Source organism: Podarcis vaucheri, assembly GCF_965113315.1.
Source record: "Podarcis vaucheri genome assembly, chromosome: 7".
Lineage (NCBI taxonomy): Eukaryota > Metazoa > Chordata > Lepidosauria > Squamata > Lacertidae > Podarcis > Podarcis vaucheri.
The window spans coordinates 70,222,730-70,235,778 of NC_138765.1; the positions used below are offsets into that span (position 1 = coordinate 70,222,730).

Below are 13,049 nucleotides of genomic sequence, written 5' to 3' on the forward strand. Positions count from 1 at the left end.
AGTTTCCACATCTCTAGAACTACACCAGATCTTTCTGCCACTTTGGATCAGCTGATGGAGGACAAAGCCTTATGACACAGCAAGCCGGCCTCTCCCCGAGGTCATCAGAGAGCTTTTAACAAAGCACTGCCAAAGCATCTAGCATTGCATCTCTCTCCCCCCCCTTCCTGAAGCACCTGCTCCTATATAGACACTCTCCTCGCTTCAGTATGTTAAGAGCTGCAATTAGGCTATGGACTCCATTCCCCCCTGTAATGGTCCATGGGTGCTGGGTTCCCTTAGAGATGTAAGGAGGCAACATTTTCCATTCTTCCCTGCATTCATCCATGCAGCACTGTTTCCATTCTGCTGCAGTTCGTTTACCGCAAAAAGCACCATTCATTTCAACATCGGCTGTGATGTAATTTACATAATTACTTATGTAAATTATACCATCATGTTATTCCATCCCATACATTTCAGTGCAAAGGAAATGCAATGCAAATACAGTGGTAATGGGGGAACATAATAGTATATCACCTGCACACTTGAAGCAACAAAAGTGACTAGGTGTTGGGTTCATTATTGGTTTCCAAGGGACAATTAAATGAAAGCTGGCAATTTCTGCTTCTGTTTCCATTTTAGGTAGAATCCCCCAAAGTCATAAGCTCCAATTGTTTCTATAGTATACTGTAGTATTTCTATAGTATTCTACGGGATATTCTTTTTTCTAGTAGGGAAAGTTTCTGATTCCTGCTACTTTTCCCTAGGAGAATCCCATGTCCCCATTTTTTTCCTTTGGATTTCATGGATGTCTTTTAAAATTCAACGCTGAAAAAACAATGACCCTCTTTGCATATATTTCTGTATACATTGAAAATGTGAAGTCTGTCATCACAGCCCCATTGGAGGATTTGTAGTGCCTTTTCACAATGCTGGATTTATAAACTCAAGAGGCAAAGGAAAACTTAGTAATTGCATGGGGTGTGAAAGGGAAGCTCCTGAGAGTAAAGGGTGGAGGGATGGCAAGGGGTTGGTGAGTGGAGCAAGCAGGGGTGCAGCCCCTATTGTATGTGTGTGCGTGCGTGCGTACACACACACACACACACACACACACACACAAACACACTGTCTCTCTCTCACACACAATGGCTAATTGTAGACCAGCCTTCCTGAACCTTGTGCCTTTCAGATATGTTAGGGTATGACTCCAATCAACATCATTCAGAAGAGTTATCTGGAGGGCACCACGTTGGGGAAGATGATGCAGGCTGTGACTTCCATGTTCATTTTCTATTACTATTATTATCATTATTATTCCACCCTATACCCGAAGGTCTCAGGACGGTTCACATAAAATATAAAATACATAAAATCAAAACAAAACTGGCAACCCAATTAAAAAAAAACCCAAAGAGCCAGCATCTTTAAACAGGGTATAGGACATAGATCAAGTCAGGCAAAGGTCTGGTTGTAAATGTTTTTGCCTGGCGCCTAAAGGTGTATAGTGAAGGCACCAGGCGGACTTCCCTGGGGAGAGCATTCCACAGATTTTCTAACAGTATAATAATCACTCAGGGACCTGTCTCCTGTTAAATTCATGCTACTCACCAAAGCTCACAGATCACACTTCTCCTGTTTAGCAGTACAATCCTATGCGGGTCTACTGAGAAGTAAATCCCATTAATAATAATAATAATAATAATAATAATAATAATAATATATTTCTACCCCACCCATCTGGCTGGGTTTCCCCAGCCACTCTGGGCAGCTCCCAACAGAAGTTTAAAAATACATTAAAGCACCAGTCATGAAAAACTTCCCTAAACAGGGCACATTAATTATGTGAATGCAAGAAATGGGCTTCATTTTTAAAATTTAAATTGCATCATTGTTGGGTGATCATCAGGATCAGGACCACAAGGCACAAGGAAGGGGTTCACTTCAAAGTCAGTGAGTATAAGATTGCAGCCTAAATGTCACTGACATGGTGCCCACTGTGGCCAACTGCACCTCCTATGGTGCCTGCAAAAGGTCTCCTCAAAAGATCTCAAAAATCTACAATGCACAAGTGATTGTTTGTTCTTCTTGCCCCATTCCTGTTCCGACTGACTCCTACACTGGACATGCATGGGTTCCATGTCCACTTTTTCTTGGATACCAGGATATGACGCCAACCCTATGAAAGCTCCAAAGAGCTTCTCTCTAGGAGTGTGCCTGGGTTCAGCTGATGTAGATGCCTTTTCCTCACTGACCAATGACCATGCCCACACTATTTTGTGGCTCTGTCTCCTTTTCTGCCTGTTTAGAAGTGGCAATCAATGTGTTCTATGTAACATACCACCCCCAAATGGTAGCGATTTTGGGTAATGCTACCACTACTGCCACCTGCAGCACTTTCTCAAAAATCTAATTTTGGCCACTGGTCCAAAATATTTGGTACTCCCTGCAGTAAAGGTAAATGGACCCCTGACCATTAGGTCCAGTAGTGGCTGACTCTGGGGTTGCGGCGCTCATCTCGCTTTATTGGCCGAGGGAGCCGGTGTACAGCTTCCAGGTCATGTGGCCAGCATGACTAAGCTGCTTCTGGTGAACCAGAGCAGTGCACGGAAACACCATTTACCTTCCCGCCGGAGTGGTACCTATTTATCTAATTGCACTTTGACACGCTTTCGAACTGCTAGGTTGGCAGGAGCAGGGACTGAGCAATGGGAGCTCACCCCGTTGCAGGGATTCGAACCACCGACCTTCTGATCGGCAAGTGCTAGGCTCTGTGGTTTAACCCACAGCGCCACCTGCGTCCCTTCTCCCTGCAGTAGATCCACCCAAACTGATGTGATGGAAGGCACACTGTCACCTGCCTGCCCCAGATGTTGAATGACAGTGGCTTGTGAGAGGTTTCTGGTTAGGGATCAAGGAAAAATTCAATTCAGTTCACATTTAAAGGTGAACTTACCACACTTCTTAAAGCAAGATTGAAGCCAAAGCACAGCTGCCTTTTGGAATTTGCACTTCTCCGCATTTTGAAATGCAGTTCTCCAAGATAAATACATTAAAAAGTGTGTATGTATAAAATGCATATATTAGTGGAAATATACGGAGGAAAATTGTTTTGCAAAAATGTGTACAAAATTGCATACAAAAAAAAGATTTATATTGGGAGAAATTTGCACAGAAATGCTGGTGAATTTTCGTGAGAACTTCTTTTTAAAAAGTAATAATAATTACAAACTGATGTGAAAATGTGGAGAAATGAAATTGAAATTGGAAAAGTGAGAAACTGATGCAGCCACTGATGCAGAAGATGCAATCTTTCATCATTGTATTTTTGGTGATACACTTCCTCCTCCTCATCTCCAGACTTCAGTGAAACTGGGAAAATGATGGAAATGCCTTTCCGCATTCACTAGTGTCTCATTGGTTCTTGCAAATTAGAAAATTACTGGATCTCCTGGGGCTGACATCTGTATGGGGCCTTTTAAAGGAAGGAAAATATGCTGATGAAATTTATATTCCAGGTCACTTCTCTCATCCACACCCTTCCCAAGTGCTTCTGCCTGCCTGAATTCTCTCCCAGTACTGGAATAATGTCTCTTTATCAATGGAGGATGAAGAGAGGTGTATGAGAAGGGAATCCCCCAACTTGCATATGGTTGAAATGTATAGCCTACCCTAGAAAAATATAAGTTACGGCCACTGCTGTGTCCACTTTTTCCCCCTGACCACACCCACCAATTTGGCTACATAAGCACCATCACTCATGTCTACATTTCAAAAATGATTTTTAGAAAGACACATGGACACTTCTGAATGAAGCAATTCAACTTTCTAAACTTGGAAGGCTTAGGGCAGAGTAAATCGCAGATCACGGGGCTATGAATGACTACTAACCAGGATGGCTATGCTCTGCCTTCCGTTGTCAAGAGGCATTATGCACCTAAAAACCAGCCACTGGGAATCTGCATGTTTGGTCCACAGAGCAAACCAGATGGGATCTAGTGCTGTTGGACTCCGTCTCTTTCCCCTTTATCCAGCCCTGTGTTACCTAAACCATCTATCTAACCTTACGATGTTTATCTGACCAAGCTTAAATGATTCCAGCAACGCAGTCTCAACTGGTAATGACGCAGTCTCAATTGGTAATGAGCCCTGCTGCCCAACGAATATTATATTTTGGAGCACTGTCTTTGATTCGATTCGTTCTAGATTTTCTCTCCTCAGATATCAGACTGTCTCCTCTCATTCTTACCCTTGACAGACAGAACCACCACCACCATAACAACAACTCCCAGAACCATTCACATCCCGGTTACGTTTTGTTCCTTCTTGTATTTGAAAACGGCAGACACACACCAACACACCAAGGTGTTGTTCCGTTTTCTAAATGTTCACAGCTCCTCTTTATCAAGGAAATAGCTCTTAGGAAGTTTGTGTGGTGACCTGTGGGCTTTCCAATGGTGCATCTAGTTTGGCCACTGTGAGAACAGGATATTGGACTAGACAGGCCTCTGGCCTGATCCTGCAGCAGGTCTTTTCTTATGCCACCAGAAAGAAGGAACCCCAATTGCCTTTCTCCTCTCAGAAAGAACATTGGATTCTCTCTGGAATAAGTATTCCCTTGATACTCTGCCATGAGGATCTCCCAATCTGAATTTTGAGAATAAAAAAGGACGAGTTTGAGGGTATTTCAAGGACACAGCAAATGTAGTTACATATACCTAAGCTTAATTCCACTTGGGGATAAGATTATTATGGTTCCTTGGCTGGATGCTAACACTTTTTTTTTTTTTAAAGACTTCTTGGAATATGTTTTGAATGGGGTTGCAGATCCATTCCAGTGTGAAACCATTTGCTCCTCTGTGTGCTCAGTTCCCCAAAGAAGAACAGCAGCTGATGGCAGGATGTCTGGCAGGACTAAAAATGCCAGCAATCTGGTCTAGTTCGATTGTGTTTTAATATGGGATTTCCTGCCCCCCCCCAGCCCCGGAGCTGGGGTGCCTTCCAATAGTCTTCATACGGAACCAGGGAGTCGTAACTGTGTGTTTGCTGGGAAGCAATGCTCTGTAGAGGAAAATGCTGTTATCCTTGCACAGAAGTTCACACTAGGTGGCTCCCCGCCCCCTGCAGGGATGCATTGACTCCCCAGCCCAACACAGAACCAGAACCAGGGAATCATGTTTTGGTTTAGTCCGAATTCCCAACCAGGATTCAGCTGTGAGTGGGATTTATCCAGCCAGGTTCAGAACCATAAATATGTGTTAACCGCTTCAGAGGATAATGATAATGAATAAGATTTCAACCCAAATGCCTTTCCAGACCATTGGCAGTGTTATAAAAATAATGGATCTCTCATATATATGAGAGAACGCCCATATATATATATGAGAACGCCCTCCCATCAGATGTAAAGGAAATAAGCAACTATCCTATTTTTAAAAGACATCTGAAGGCAGCCCTGTTTTGGGAAGTTTTTAATATTTAATGCTGTACTGTTTTCAATACTCGATTGGGAACCGCCCAGAGTGGCTGCGAGAACTCAACCAGATGGGTGGGGTATAAATAATTAATTATTAGTATTATTATTATTATTCGCCCCCACTCAAAATAATATTTGATGTTTCCTTTTGGTGATGGTGCCCTAGCCTCTTACTTTTAAATGTAAAAAGAACGTTTAACGTTTGAATGTAGATACACCCATTATCCTCTACAAGCTGCATTTATTTACTAGGGTAAATGTGCCCTCCAAAATACAGATACAGTATTTTGGGATGAATACGCTTCGGGTTAAGCATTTTCGGGTTGCACTCCGCAGCGACCAGGAAGTAACGGAGCGCGTTACTTCCGGGTTTCGCCGCTTGCACATGCGCAGATGCTCAAAATGACGTCATGCACATGCACGGAAGCAGCAAATCACAACCCGTGCATGTGCAGACGTGCAGATGTGGGTTGCGTTTGCTTCAGGATCCGAACGGGGCTCCGGAACAGATCCCTTTCGCATCCAGAGGTACCACTGTACAGTTGTACCTTGGAAGTCTTCCAAAACATTCGGAAACCAAAGTGAAGCTTCTGATTGGCTGAAGAAAGCTCCTGCAGCCAATCAGAAACTGCAGAAGCCCTGTTGGACGTTCGGCTTCCAAAAATAGTTCACAAACCGGAACAGTCACTTCCGGGTTTGCGGTGTTTGGGAGTCAGTACGTTCGAGAACTAAGCTGTTCGAAAACCAAGGTACTACTGTACTGGGGAAAACAACATACACAATTGCATTATGTTACAGGCAATTGCTTTGCACAACTGTGTATATTAGACAAATATGCACCATATACAAGAATGTATATCGGGAGAAATTCGCACCAAAATGCCGATGAATTTTCACAAGGATAATAATAATTCGCAAACTAACTGATGTGTGAACACGGGAAACTGAAGAGGATTATGGGGAAAATGAGGAACTGTGTGAAATCAGACTGTACAGATTTGCCCATCCTTAGTCTCCACTGTGTGTGTTTCGTGTGTTGTGGAGCGAGGGCTTTGGCTCAGAGGAACCATTAGCATGGTATCCAAACAAGTACTTCATTGGCAAAGTCTCTGAGGAGAGCCTTCATTTGATGGACTCAGCTGTGGTGCTACGAGAGAGTCTTTTCTTTTCTTTTCTCCTTACCTGGAAAGAAAATGTCTCCCAAGGCACTGTAAGGCAGCAGAGATGGTGGTGACGGTGGTGGTGGGGAGAGATAAGCGAAAGAAGGTCAAGGATGAGGGAAAGGAGACACCGCTGTCACACTTCGAGGACTACTTAAACTCTAATTAAAAGTAATGTTAAAAATGCATCAGCCATTAGTAAACAAGGTCACTCTTGCAGCGACTCAAGACATTCCCATAAAAGGCTTTAAATGGTCACCTCTACAAACCACTTAAATAAATATGGCTGGGCTGAAGTGCTGGGCTTGCCCTTGGTAATTTATCTGCATCTCGCCAAAGCAATTTCTTGGGTACAAGAACAGACCTGGCATGCCTGTGTGTCTGTGGCTGAAGATGGGAGGCTGGGGCACCTGTCTCGCTGAGTATCGATATTGACTTTAACTGCAATCTCGTAACTTCAAATTGCAATACAAATTGTTTTAAAATTCAAATTCTGTGAAATTGCTATTGCGTGTGAAGACCCCCCCAAAACCACCCACAAAATGCAATGGTTAAGAAGTTAATTCGTTCTGGAGGTCCGTTCTTAACCTGAAACTGTTCTTAACCTGAGGTACCACTTTGGCTAATGGGGCCTCCCGCTGCCACTGCGCCGCCAAAGCATGATTTTTGTTCTCATCCTGAAGCAAAGTTCTTAACCTGAGGTACTATTTCTGGGTTAGCGGAGTTTGTAACCTGAAGCATCTGTAACCTGAAGCGTCTGTAACTGTAAAGACACAATAGACACAGATTTTAGTTTAAGGTTTTTGGCATTAATTTTGGCCACAACTTTATTGATTACAGCATGTGAGTGGTTGCTTAGGCATTGGTTCCAGACTACCGGAACCTGCACAGTGACAGGAACAGGACTGAAACTGGGCACCACCATATGTCAGTAAGGGAAAGCATCCTGGGTGAGCAAGAAACTGGATTCAATCTCACAGCTCACCCCAGATGCTCCCGGAGGCTCTGGCATGGCCCTAGCCCCTTGACAGGGTTCGGACAAAAGCAAGGCAAGCCCCTGGATTCCTTTAATGGAATTCCCTAGCAGCAGCGATGGAGGGGCAGGCACAACCAACCACATTCCCTCCTCAAAACATTGAACAAAATTCCTAACCACCAACCTTACAAAGTTGTGACGATTTGCTACACGGTAGGCAAAAATATTTTTTAAAGGGATGCGGGTGGCGCTGTGGGTTAAACCACAGAGCCTAGGACTTGCCGATCAGAAGGTCAGCGGTTCGAATCCCCGCAATGGGGTGAGCTCCTGTTGCTCGTTCCCTGCTCCTGCCAACCTAGCAGTTCGAAAGCACGTCAAGCATGTCATTTATATGCAAGTAGATAAATAGGTACCACTCCAGCGGGAAGGTAAACAGCATTTCCGTGTGCTGCTCTGGTTCGCCAGAAGTGGCTTAGTCATGCTGGCCACATAACCCGGAAGCTGTACGCCTGCTCCCTCGGCCAATCAATCAATCAATCAATCAATAGACTTTATTTGCATAGCCGACAGGCCATAGCATCAAAGGACAAACACCGACAAAAATACATTACAAATATAGATACCATAAAATCTTATGACCTATTAAAACGCTAGGTAAAAGCTGGATTATCATTCATCAATGATCCTCTGTCCCATGGGCGGCGGCCTTTTCTCTGATAGATTGTTCCAGGTCGGTTAAGTAAATAGACCAGCCAGATTGCAAGATTATAAATATAAATATAACCTTGGAGGGATGGTCAGGACAGGGAGAAAGATAATAATAACCAGATGCAGATAAATTAATAATCTCAATACTTAAAACTTGGCAGAGGTAATAAAATAATAATAGTAAAACATAATGATAATAATAATAAGATCCCAGGCGAGGAATCCGGGTGATGACACTGATGTCATTCAGATAGCAGCTCTCAGTCTCATTGCTCTCTCGATAAATTTGGCAACCTTCTCTGTTGTCGAGCTGTTCTGGTCGGCTAGGAGTGAGAACAATTTGGCTTCACAAGAGCGGCCCGGGATGGCAGATAGGAGCAGCGTGATGGTCTCGTCCCTGTGATCTTTATATAGGGAGCAAGACAGGAGAACGTGTGACACAGTCTCTACGTAGCCAGCTCCACAGGGGCAGAGCCGGTTCTCAAATGAAATTTTTTGATATCTACCTTCAAGTACAGCTGAGGGTAACATATTTAGTCTGGCCAGTGTGAAGGCCCGCCTGAGTTTTGGAATGGTTAAGGTAGACAAATAAGGTGCCCGAAAATCAAAGTGGGAGGGGGGCAGATAAGCGTACCAAGCACTATATTTCTTAATATAGGCCAGATTATTTTGCTGCTCAATATCCTTCATGTGCTGGTCAATAATGTTTTTTGCCTTGGGGAGACCCATTTTCAGGAGATGCTGTGCTTGGAGGCCACATATAAGTAGTTTTTGATGCACTACTTTGGACCACCAACTTCTATGAGCATCTCGTGCTACTAGAGGTAGTAGTCCGGATGGGTTTAAATTTAAGTGAAGCCAATAGTTGAATGTTCTTAACCAGGTTCGGGTTTCGATGGAGAGGAGGCCAGTCTCCAGCCGTAGGGCCGCATTTGGTGCACATGGCTAGAATCTGTCTTAAGAATTTAGACTGGACCATTTCAAGTGTGCGGCAGTGATTTCCCGTCCAGATTTGGGCCCCGTAGAGTAATTGCGCCAAGGGTTTTGCTTGAAAGACCTCCAGAGCTGCTGGGATATGTCTGCCCCCCTTCGTAAAGTAAAACAGAGACAGTATTTTGGTGCTTTGAGATGCTTTTCCCCTAGCATATTTATGATGGGCCTCCCAGACCCCTGTTGACTGGAAAACTACTCCAAGGTATTTGAAAATTTTGACCTGTTCTATTGGCTGATTGTCCATCTCCCATCTGTGATGTCTGTGTCTCCTAGCGAAGACCATGACTTTGGTCTTTTGGTGATTAACCACCAGTTGATCTCTCCTGCAGTAGGCTGAGAATTCTCTTAGTAGCCTTTTGAGGCCTACTTTAGTTCGTGATAAAAGAACCGCGTCGTCTGCATAGAGGAGCGCTGAAATTGATTTTTCGGCCAGTTTGGGGGCATGAAACTCCGGGAATGTTAGGTATTTGACCATGTCATTTATATATAAGTTGAATAAGGCCAGGGCTAAAATACAGCCCTGCTTGACTCCTTTGGTGGCTGGTACAGGGCCAGTTAGTTGCCCATTTACTGAGGTTCTTACATATAACTTGGAGTCTTTATATAGGCTTTTTATCAAGAATAGTAATCTTTTGTCAATGTTGGTAGCATTGAGTTTAGCCCAAAGTTTGACTCGTGAGATCAAGTCAAAGGCCGCCTTCAGGTCAATAAATGCTGCGTATAGAATCCCACGTGTTTTATTGACATATTTGTCAATGAGGTGTGCTAATACGAAGCAATGGTCTATTGTTGTTCTGCCCTGTCTGAAGCCGGCTTGCTCCTCTGCCAGAACTGCCTCAGTTTCCATCCAGTCAATTAGTTTGATGTGGAGGTGTTTGGCATACAATTTGCTGGGGATAGTAAGGAGGCTAATGGGTCTATAGCTCACTGGATCTGCCATAGGACCCTTTTTATAGATTGGAATGATTACTGCCTCTGTCCAGCAACCAGGGATTATGCCTGTTGAATCGATGTATGTAAATATTGACGCCATTATAGGAGCCCACCAACTGATATTGTTCTTCATGAGCTCTGCTGGAATGTGGTCTATGCCCGGGGCTTTGTTGTTTTTCAGTTGGGCAATTAGTTTCCCCACCTCCTCTATGGAGACAGGAGGCCAATATGGTAAATTCTCGGAGTAAGCACTTGGATCATTGTGCTGAGCTTTGTCGTCATAGAAGAGGGTTTGAAAATATTTCATCCACTCCTGGGGTTCTACAGTACATGTGGGACCAATTTGCTCCTGGCCCAGGAGGCCCATAATGGTATGCCAGAAGGAGGTTGAGTCTTTCTCATTCCAGGCCTTCACTAAATTACACCAGGCCAATCTCTCAGCTTTTTTTTTTTTTTTACCTTTAATAGCTGTTTGTAGTTTCGTCTTAAATAGATGTAAGCCATAAATAGCGAGGGTGCTCCGGTGTTTCTGTAATTCCGATAGGTTGATCTCAAACGTTTCCTTGCTTGTCTACACTCCAAATCAAACCATCTCTCTTGATCCTTTGCCCGCTTTGTAACAGAATTAAGTATCTCAGTTGTTAAGAAGGTCTTTAGTCTTGCTAATAACTCGTTGAACGAGTCCATGGTCTTTTCCCTGGTATTAGCTGATACAATGGCTGTGTAGATGGTCTTCACGTCTTCCGAATGGAGGAGATGAGTTAGCTCTGTATTGAGCATGGGGGTCCATTTAATTCTTCTGGGGGCCAGTGATCCCAGATTAACGATGGGGGTGTAGTAAAGGTTAGCCGTGGGTTTGTTAAACGATGGGCCATTGAGCACTAAAATTAGTGGGAGATGGTCGCTTTCGGTGTTATGTCCCACTTGAAACTTTGACACAGAGTTATAGGCGAATCTTGATATCAGAATATAGTCTATCACACTTCCTCCCATCTTTGAAAAATGGGTATACTCCCCTGGGCGATCCTCTTCCTTACTACCATTTTGTGCATCGCTTCTCAGCCTTTTGGCTAAGATCAAATGTAGTATCTCTCCCTCGGCCAATAAAGCGAGATGAGCGCTGCAACCCCAGAGTCGGCCACGACTGGACCTAATAGTCGGGGTCCCTTTACTCTACCTTTAGTCAAAAACCAAGTGGCACAAGCCAATCAGCCAAATGGCAAGATTCCTACCGGGCCCCTGCTCCAAAACAGATGACCCTTAGACAGGCATAGCAAGGCCAAAAGAACACCCCTAAATAAAGGGAGAGGAGGGCGGGTGATCCGCTTCACTTCGCAAGAAAGAGAAACTCTCCAGAGACGTGCAGCAGCTTAAATAGCCCCTCAGCAGCCAATAGCCATCCCAACCAGCCATATTTCTGCCCCAGCAACAGAGGGGCAACCAATGGGGAGTTGTGGCCATCCAAGCTCTCCCGCCCCACAGCAGGGAGGCAGTTTACAGTGATCTCACTGCAACATGTGCCCTCCATGATGGAGGACACGATTTGCAGAAAACAGGCGGGGGGAAATGATTAAGTGGTCTTTCAGAGTACCTCCTGTACGTAAATAAAGATCTCCACCCCACCGCGCCAGATATGGCCACTTAATCTTGCGGTGCAGCAAAGCCCTTGGTGACTTTCAGCTCATTAGTTAGCTTCTCCAAGGAAACAATATACAGAGTTTTTTTATACCACACGGTCAGTGTAAAGGTCGAGGAATCCTTCCAGTCCTCAGTTATAGCTGGATGGACTTTGAGCAGTAGGAATATGATCAAAGGTTTGAACTTTGTGGGTTTTTGAGTGGACATATATACCAAGACCTTTTCCAGGTGCCATAGGAAGTGTTGGTGGTCACACTGGTCCCAGAAGGTGCCTTCTTGACAACCCTTCAGGCATTTGGGAGCCCCCCAAATCCAGCCTTCAATAAACACACACTCTCTCATGCTGCATTCTGAAAATGCACAAACCTCAAACACGCCCACTAAAGACGAGAAAATCATGGTCATCCACCTCCCCCCAAGACATTCATCTGCTCCATTTAGCTGTCAAAGCACAGGTTCCTGGGTTGTCTTCTGTTAGGCACTTAGTTTTGATGTGTGCTTTCCATGTTTCCTTGTTCAGGTAGCTGCAGGCAGGATTTGAGAGCCGCTTCCTCTCCTGCTCAAGAATTCAGGTCTTTATTGCTACATAGCCAAATATATCCCAGATGGTGGGGCTGGAGGAAGGAGATGGTCACTGCAGGCAAAACGACAGCCATGAAAGCACTAAGCAGGATGCATTTTGTTTGTAAACTGCTAGCAGGGGTGCCCGGGTTTGTCCATAAATGGCTACAGATCAAATGGATGGAGCAAGGTTGAAGAAAGAAAGGTTGAAGCATTTGGGATTTTTTAGTAAGGGCTTGTCCACACTTCCTCATGGACTTAATCGGGACAGACGGCAATTTGGGATTTTTCCGAATTGGCATTTGCTTGATTTATCACTCAAGAGCAGGTTTTCTTTGAGAAAGGAGAGGTGCAAGGGGGAACTGGCTCAGACATGGGGCATGCAATAGTGCGGACAAGCCCTTAAGAGGCAACATGATAGAAGTTTATAAAATTATGCATGCAAGGAGAGAGGGGCTAGAGAAATATTCTTCTCCCTTTCTTATAGCACTAGAGCTCATGGACATTCTAGAATAGGACATGGACATTCTAGAATAGAATCATAGTATCATAGAATTGTGGAGTTGGAAGGGACCACGAGGGTCATCTACCTCAACTCCCTGCAAAGCAGGAATCTTTTGCCCAG

At 44.3% G+C, this 13,049-nt stretch overlaps 1 protein-coding gene across 2 annotated transcripts in view; it reads left to right on the top strand.

The window, feature by feature from the left end:
- The window catches only part of LRRC38 (leucine rich repeat containing 38), an 87,613-nt gene that overhangs the window by 57,760 nt on the left and 16,804 nt on the right, over positions 1 to 13,049 (top strand). The window lies entirely within an intron of this gene.